The following is a 7,496-nucleotide window of genomic DNA, read 5'->3' as shown; positions in this document are numbered from 1 at the left end:
TGAGAGACAGAAGTCTAAAGCATGCTCTTAGAGCTAAACAGAGATTATAGAGCAGTAACCGAGAGCACAAATTGGCCATTATCTTATTAGCGTCTGTTTTGAAAATTGATGCTTCTGCTAGATGTGTGAATATGGTGTGGAGCATATATTTAAAGAAAGGAAAGGATATTTGTAGAAAATGTTTGTGGGATTATCAGGGGCCCTAACTAATGATGCCCTTTACTAGGGAAATGCTTTAAATAAAAATCCGAGGTCTTTACTACTGTTCATGTTCTATTTTATGACTGTGCTTTAAACAAATCCCAAAGTCCCGAGATCATAGAATATTCTAAAGTAAGAAATGACCTATGGGTTGTAGTCAAGTAAGTTTTACTCAGGAGTAGCCCTATTGAAATTACTGTAATGGCTCTAACTTAGGTATGTTCATTCATTTCAGTGGATCTGCTAAGAGTAAAACATGTTTGAATACCACCCCATATATTCTACAGAGCAGGAGTATTAAATATTGTTTCTTAATATTGTAAATGCAAGGCAGTTGGTACACAGAGGCATAGCTGGCACACATAGAAGGAGTAAGAGAACCTACAAGCAATGAGGAGATGTCCCTACTACACAAAGAAGAAATGTATACTCAATGCTGTGCCCATGTTTGCCTCTGCCTCCACCACCACAGGCATTTGGACTTTAGAGGTTTGCCCAGAAGTGGGGGTGGCCTTTATGCACCCCATGTTGATACTATTGAGCTAGGTGGACCAATTGTCCAACTTGGGATAAGGAACTTCCTGTGCTCCTCAGTTCCCTGCATCTTGATTGGCTGATGCTTGGAGCTCTAGTCTAGTATTATGAGGAACGGCTAAGGGAGCTGGGCATGTTTAGCCTGGAGAAGAGGAGGTTAAGGGGTGATATGATAGCCATGTTCAAATATATAAAAGGATGTCACATAGAGGAGGGAGAAAGGTTGTTTTCTGCTGCTCCAGAGAAGCGGACACGGAGCAATGGATCCAAACTACAAGAAAGAAGATTCCACCTAAACATTAGGAAGAACTTCCTGACAGTAAGAGCTGTTCGACAGTGGAATTTGCTGCCAAGGAGTGTGGTGGAGTCTCCTTCTTTGGAGGTCTTTAAGCAGAGGCTTGACAACCATATGTCAGGAGTGCTCTGATGGTGTTTCCTGCTTGGCAGGGGGTTGGACTCGATGGCCCTTGTGGTCTCTTCCAACTCTATGATTCTATGATTATGAAGGAGAAAAACTCCATAGCAGCTTTAATCGGGGGAGGGCATTAACTCAGTGGTACATACATACATACATAGATACATACATACATACCATTTAAACCATGATGGCCTACATCATGGGGGGGGGGGGGGAGAATACAACAGTTAAATACATTAACTACAACATAGCAAAAGTAGTCATAAACAATAAGCAAAACATTAAAAAAGACACAATTAAATAACAATTTTCACATAGATTATAACAAGATCTAAAATAAAACACCAACAACAGCCTCAACTGTTCAGCAGCCTCAGCTACTGATAGAACTTCTGTGTTGCATGAAGAACGTCCCAGCTTTCAAATCCTGTCATCTCCAGGTAGATAGGCCAATGGTCTGACTCAATGTAAAGCAGCTTTCTGTGTTTCTGCGTTCTTGTCTTAACAGATGCCCTTTAGGACCTGACTAGAGTTGGTTACTGGTTCCCAATTTGTTCGTCCCGCCTTTTATACAATGGTGAATGAGCATCCCCAATAAGGAACTACATTTTAGATTCTGTTTTGAATATTCATGGGAAAAAAGGAACTGAAAATTTGTCACTAGGATTGCCATAAGTCATGGTAATTCCTGACATGTCCTGGTTTTGGGGTGTAAAAATGGGGAAATCACAATTTTGCGGCCGTCAGGAATTCTACTTTTTGAAATATGGCAACCCAGCTTCGAACCAACCTCAGCCTCCTCCTCTCATATGTGCAGCCAGTGAGTGAGCAAGGCGGTCTGCAAGAATGGTCTGGGTTGCATTCTTGCATAATAGCTCTTTGAGTCATAATAGCTCTTTGAGTCATCCAGCTGCCACTTCCTAAGGAACACAAATTTGATTGCTGCTCTTAGAGCTCCTAGATGACTGGTTTATCGAGCATGCTTCCTGATTTCCTTGCACAAAGTTTACATACAGGATATATATATATATAGCTGCCATATCTTGAAGAACAAAAAGAGGACAGCCCAAGATGCTACCAGACCGAGTGGGAGAAAGAGGCATGCCGGCCTCTTTTGCTGGCTCAGGCTGGCAGCGGCCGTGGCGTACAGAGCAGCCCGCACCCAAGCTGCCCACACCTGAGCCAACCCTCCCAATAAATACCCCCCAAACCCCCAGACATTTCCTATGGCAAGGACAAAATTTGGTGTCCTCCACTTAAATATTTATTATTTACACTATAATTCCTTTTTTATTTATTATAATTTTGTGTGCCCTCGGCTTGGTGCCCCTTGCAGTGAAATCATCCTACAGTGGCCTAAATCGGGTGCTGATCCCATCTTCATTTCTGAAGTGTTCACAAGATATTTCTCTCATCCATTTATTCCACAATTTTCACAGTTTGGAAATAGGTTTTGCAAGAGAAATTGACCCCCAGCTCAAACCAAACTCAACCATTTTGTGGTTCACCTCAGGTGCAAAAATGTATTGAGCTCTTCCCTTGTTTATTTATTTGTTATTGTTATGTTAATGTAGAAAATTAAGAAAAACGTAAATATATATATATATTCCAGCTATTATCAAAGTATTCTTTTTGCTTCTGAATCTCACAGCTGCTCGTTTTTTGGGCTCTTGTGTAAAGCAAATCTCAAGAAATGTTAAATGAGGAACAGGACGCTATCATGTTTAACAACAAACAAACAAAAAGACATTTCTGGGATCTCACTTTCCCAATAAATCTGTTCAGTTTTGAAAGGCTTGTGTTGAGAATCTGACAAATTAAAAAAATTCTGTAAAAGACTGTAGCTCAGTTGGTAGAGCATGAGACTCTACCATGGTCACGGGTTTGAGCCCCACTTTGGGCAAAACAGTCTTGCATTGAAGGTGGCTGGACTAGATGATTCTTATGGTCCCTCCCAACTCTATAATTTTATGACTAAACTCTCTCCTCTACCACCAGGTGCCCTTTGGGAAGGGTCCTGATTACTTTTTATATGTTAATTACTACTTCTTTTGGTTTTTTAAAATGTATATTACTGTAACATGTAAGTTGCCTTGAATCCCCCCCCCCCAATAAATTATTATAATAATATGGCCTCTTCTTTAACAGTTCCAGATTACTGTTATTGTTGTCAAAAGAATGGTGTCTTCTCTTTAACAGCTCCAGAGGAATATATATATTCTTTCTTTCTTTCTTTCTTTCTTTCTTTCTTTCTTTCTTTCTTTCTTTCTTTCTTTCTTGACGAATTTGCACTACCCCGTTTTGAAAATAAACAAAAATTAAGCACATCTGTTTCCTTAAGCAATGAAATGAATCTATAATTTTTGTTCCAGTGTTAAGGAAAAAAGCTTAGCAGTCAAACTGGTCAGCTTTTTAAGCGTTCCTGCTGAATTTGTACAAGAGCCATCTTCTTTATTGTCACAGATTCATGAAACTGATATAAAGGGGAAAGCAGGTTTTTGAAAAGGATACTCTTGTATAGAGCATTGTTTTCTGCCTGCCTGTTTAACAATGCAAAAGTCAAGAGGTAACAGACTATTTTAAGAGGTATTCAATTCATAGATCTTAAAGGGGCACCCAGTTCTGAGATCAGATAAGGCCTCGGACGAAATTGGCAGAAACAGCAGTAAACAAAACACAATTGCACTGAATTAGTTCTCATTAAACAGATAGTGCCACTCTAGTGACTTTGGAAGAGTAACGGCATTGTCTGAAGGCCTTAATAGGCGATATAATATACTGGTCTTCTAGCACCAACTTTGTTCAATTTCTTTTAAAACATTTTAGGCTCTTACACAGATTATTGAAACTGCTGTGTCCTGAAGAAACAGACAATATCCTTAACCCAAATATGTTGTAGTATGCAGGCTGTTTCTTTGGCCCTCTTGAGGTCCTGTCATCCAAGCCATTGTAACCTTGTGAAGGTCAAGAGTGGGTCTACACTTATTTCCCTTTCCATCCCATCATGGTATACTGGCTCAACCCCACCCTGGTGTTCACACATAGGTAGCCACGTACCATGAGCTCCCAGCACCAGGGGTGTGCGTGCGTGCTGGGGGGCATGCGTGTGTGCCACGGAATGGGTCACAAAGGGTGGAGGGTGGAGGATCTCACCCCAGCCTCCCAGCTCTCACTGCTGACACTGCCAGAGCGACCCCACACCGGAGCCAAGAAGAACCACACTGTGTTGCCTGCCCACCCACACAGGAGGAGCCTGGCCACTCAACACAGTACTTGGCAGGCATGAATGAGGCACACCCACAGCAGTGCCCCCAGCATGGCCTGATACGGTGCTCCTCTCTGTTGGTTGCGCTGACGCTGAGAGAGGTATGTAACAAAGGAAATCCCCTGTGTTGCAAAAACAGACAATATTAAGCAATACAGTCATACCTCGGGTTGAAGTTGCTTCAGGTTGAGCGCTTTTGGGTTGCGCTCCGTGGCGACCCGGAAGTAACGGAACACGTTACTTCCAGGTTTCGCCGCTCGCGCATGCGCAGATGGTCAAAATGATGTCACCCGCGGAAGCGGCGAATCGCACACGGACGCGGGTTGCGTTCACTTCAGGATGCGAACAGGGCTTCGGAACAGATTCCGTTCATATCCAGAGGTACCACTGTATTGTTTTTTGTTTTTGTTTTAAATCATTTTTATTAATTCTCCAATAAAAAACATCCAATTAATATATCCAATCATAATCCAATTAAAATAAAAAACTAAAATAAAAAAGACCAAATTATAATCCAAATTATAATTAGTGATTTTTCGGAGCTCCCCATAGTCTGGACCTCTGAAGCATATCTCCGCATCTCAGTCCTGCCTCTCCTAAGCAATATTGTTATTTAAGCAATAACAGGCAACACGAGGCTAATAATGTTCTTTTGTATATAATTTTTATTAATTTTCAACTTTTAATAATTATATAATACCATAACATAACAACCATTATATCATTTGCTCTCCCGAGCTTTCAACTTCGTCCTTTTTCTGGTTTCCTTCTGTTACATTTTATTTTGCACATTTATAACATCTCCATCCTATATTTAACTTTGCTTGTCTTAAATAGAATGTTGATTCTTCTCATGAATTGAGCCCTATCTCAGTCCTGCTAGGGTCTTTATATGTGTACAGTGAGTCTCTAAGTATAATATAAATTTAGTCCATTCATTCTGGAATGCTTGCTCACTCTGGTTCCAGATGTGTCCGGTCAGCTTTGCCATTTCCGCATACTCCATTACTTTCGCCTGCCATTCTTCTATTGTTGGTAGCTCCTGCTGTTTCCATTTTTGGGCTCGTAAAATTCTTGCTGCCGTTGTAGCATACATCAACAGTTTTTGATCTATTTTTGGTATTTCCACTCCAATCATTCCTAATAGAAATGCTTCAGGTCTCTTTGGAAAGGTGTATCTGAACATTTTAAAAAACTCATTATATATATTGAGGCTAATAATGTCCCTACAAAATATATATAATCTGTATTATTTCATAATTCTTAAACAGAGAATATATGATGGAGATACAAATAATAAAATAAATCAATATTGTATGAACAAAATACGGAAGGTAATCAATCAATATCACAGAGGCAAACAAGCCTTTCAATAGTCCCAATCCTGTAATCATGCGATAATAGAAACTCCAAGCGTAGCAATTCTTGAACAGAGAATATGTACAGTGGTACCTCGGGTTAAGTACTTAATTCATTCCGGAAGTCTGTACTTAACCTGAAACTGTTCTTAACCTGAAGCACCACTTTAGCTAATGGGGCCTCCCGCTGCTGCCGCGCCGCCGAAGCCTGATTTCTGTTCTCATCCTGAAGCAAAGTTCTTAACCTGAAGCACTATTTCTGGGTTAGCGGAGTCTGTAACCTGAAGCGTATGTAACCTGAAGCGTATGTAACCCAAGATACCACTGTAATACATTTGCAGAAAATAAAAGTCTATCACTGTTGCATGAACAAAATTAGACAATATAGTCCATCGGTAAACTCTCTATTGGTTCCACTGACACTGGGAGAGGAACACCAGGCCTCACTGCACCAGGGGCGCCTGCATTGCACCCCCTCAAAAATATGCACCCTGGACCACTGCTCCACTGCCCCCCTTACACTACACTTGGCAGATATGTCTGTAGAAAGGACTCTGCATTGTATATGCTTCAGCAAGCACACAAAGTATAGCACCTTAAAAGCAGATGCCTTATGCCTCTGGAGAAGGTGGTGGTGCATGAATATTGCTGCATGAATTTTCACTGACAAAACCACACCACTACCACCTTCTCCAGAGGCATAAGGCATGCTCAGTTCACACACATTTATAAGTATGGGGGGGGGATGTAAATAGTGGAGGAGGGAGGAAGACCAAAAATGCAAGAGGTGAAGTCTGTGGTGTTTCTCTAAGAAGCTCAGAAGTGACTTCAGCTTGCATTGCCGTTGATCGCAGAAGCACCACCAGATGGCATCAGACACTCTTCCCATCCAACGATGAGTCATTTAGCTGAAAATGACAACTAAACTCAAGCCCAAGAAAATACAACCCTCTTCTTGGTATTATTTGTGTAGAATGGAATATGATGTGACTGCATAATAAAATATGATATAGCCAATGACTTCAGTTAAATAGGAGCCACAGTTTTATGCATTGGGTCTGGCAAAAAAGAACATTGCAAGAATTGGGAGTTTGAGGTCCCCTCACAAGACTATCCTGTGAAAAGGTATGTTGAATGATGACACCACTTTTCCCCAATGGCATTTTTCCTTTTCTTTTATGAATGAGCTGTTGCCCCCACCTGGAGATATTAAGGTAAATGTAAAGGGACCCCTGACCATTAGGGAGCCGGCGTTTGTCCGCAGACAGCTTCCGGGTCATGTGGCCGGCATGACTAAGCCGCTTCAGGCGAACCAGAGCAGCGCACGGAAATGCCATTTACCTTCCCGCCGGAGCGGTACCTATTGATCTACTTGCACTTTGACGTGCTTTTGAACTGCTAGGTTGGCAGGAGCAGGGACTGAGCAACGGGAGCTCACCCCGTCACGGGGAAGCATAGGCTAATAATGATTTTGTCTCCTTTTCCTTTTATGATTAACTCTCACTCCTCTGGCTTACTGGGACATTGCTAACGCCGTTAAAACTATGGATTCTAAAAGTTTTTTAGAAAGTCGCTTTGAGACTTTTTCTCATATGAACCACCAACAAATTAATTATATAAAACAGCAACAAGTATAACAATCTCATTCAGAGGCCACCCTCTGAGACACCTTTATGAGAACTGTGATTCCTCATGTTGTTTAATTATAACAGCCAGTTGA

This window comes from Podarcis muralis, chromosome 4 (genome assembly GCF_964188315.1).
Source record: "Podarcis muralis chromosome 4, rPodMur119.hap1.1, whole genome shotgun sequence".
Classification (NCBI taxonomy): domain Eukaryota; kingdom Metazoa; phylum Chordata; class Lepidosauria; order Squamata; family Lacertidae; genus Podarcis; species Podarcis muralis.
This window is presented reverse-complemented; position numbering follows the sequence as displayed.